Below are 1,795 nucleotides of genomic sequence, written 5' to 3'. Positions count from 1 at the left end.
CTGGTCCCTTCTGACAATATTTCCAAAGTATGAGAGACGAAGTTTGGCCATCCTGGCCTCCAAAGAGCACTCTGGCTGCACTTCTTCTAACACAGATCTGTTGGTTCTTTTGGCAGTCCATGGCACTTTCAATATCAAGTTACAGAAATTAAATTCATTTAACTTGTGGCGAAAGCTGTAAATTATACTCATAGAGGTTTCTCACAATAAAATAAAGTTCTCATGAGAAACTTTCAATGGCACTTGTATTGAAGGGAGGTCTTCACTACAAGGAATACATAAATGGGATACAATGAGCAGTGACAACCAAGAAGTATTAATATAAAAATTCTTATCACCATATTGTTAATAGTAAAGAGTGTGAGAAAAACACATTCCTAAACATAAGCATCTACTTAAATATGTATATTTACAAGGTTACAGTTGACATTACTTTCATCTCTTCTAAAGACATTCAATTATTATTATTATTAATGACATTTGTTGTTGTTGTTGTTAAGTGCTGTTGATTTGGTTCCTACTCACAGCTACCCTGTATAAGGTTTCCACGGAGCATCTGGTGGGTTACAACTGCAGGCCTTGTGGTTCACAGTCCAGTGCCAAACCACAGCGTCACACCACAAGTCCATTAATGTCACTAAATAGAGAGCCAGTGTGGCGATGTGAGATAAAGCACTTCAAGTTGCAAAGTTGCAAAGTTGGCACAAGGTTGGTATTTTAAACTCACCACCCGCTCCCTAAAAACTCTATACACGGTCACTATGAGCCATTCGTTTAAGTTTTCTTTAATGTGTTTCAGTAATGATTAAGTTAAGTTTTCTTTAATGTGTTTCAGTAATGATTTATATTTTTAAGTGTCTTTGATTTCCTTTGTAAAATTTATCCATATGCATTTTATTCTTTTAAATGCTATTGTAAATTTAATTCTTTCTCTAACTTCCTTTTCAGAATTGTCAGTGTTTTGAAATATGTCTGATATTTACATGTTAATCTTGCATCCTTTCACTTCTGAATTCATAGATATACTATGTCATAACTTTAATAATCTTAGATATGATGCTGACAACACACACAAAAAAAGACAAAACAGTAGATGGAACTTCTTTAAAATATAAAAGATTTTTACCAAAAGACTTTATCAACAAACTGAAGACAACTTTTGGACTGGGATAAAACTGGGAAGTGATATATACAGTATTTAGACTATATAAAGAACTTCTACAATCCAAGTTAAAAACGAAAAACAAAAAACAAATCCACAGTGAGATATCACTTCATCGCCACTAAAATGGCTATGATATAAAAAAAGGAAAACAAGAAGTATTGGAAAAGATTTAGAGACATCAGAACCTTTATCTATTACTCATAGGATTATAAAATGGCACAAATACTGTGAAAACCAGTTTTGTAGTTATGAAACAATTTAAACATAGAAACACTCTATGATTTATACATTCCACTCCTAAGTGTATACTTAAAGCAGGAGCACAAAGAGACACATGTACATTATGTTCACTTCAACATTTTTTACAAAACCTGAAACATGGAAACAAGTTAAATGTGCGTCAGCAGATGAAAGGATAAACAAAATGTGGTACATATGTGCAATGGAATATTACTCAGACACGACGTCTTAAAACACAGTACAATGTGCTGAGTAAAATAAATCATAAAAGGACAAATAGTGTCTACGTATATGAAAAATATAGAATAGGCAATGAATAAAGAACATAGTTTACAAATATTTGTGGTAGTGTAGTTGTTACGAATGGGGCTGCGAACCTCAAGGTCAGCA

Source organism: Chrysochloris asiatica, unplaced genomic scaffold (assembly GCF_000296735.1).
Source record: "Chrysochloris asiatica unplaced genomic scaffold, ChrAsi1.0 scaffold00022, whole genome shotgun sequence".
Lineage (NCBI taxonomy): Eukaryota > Metazoa > Chordata > Mammalia > Afrosoricida > Chrysochloridae > Chrysochloris > Chrysochloris asiatica.
Note: the sequence above shows the minus strand (reverse complement) of the source record.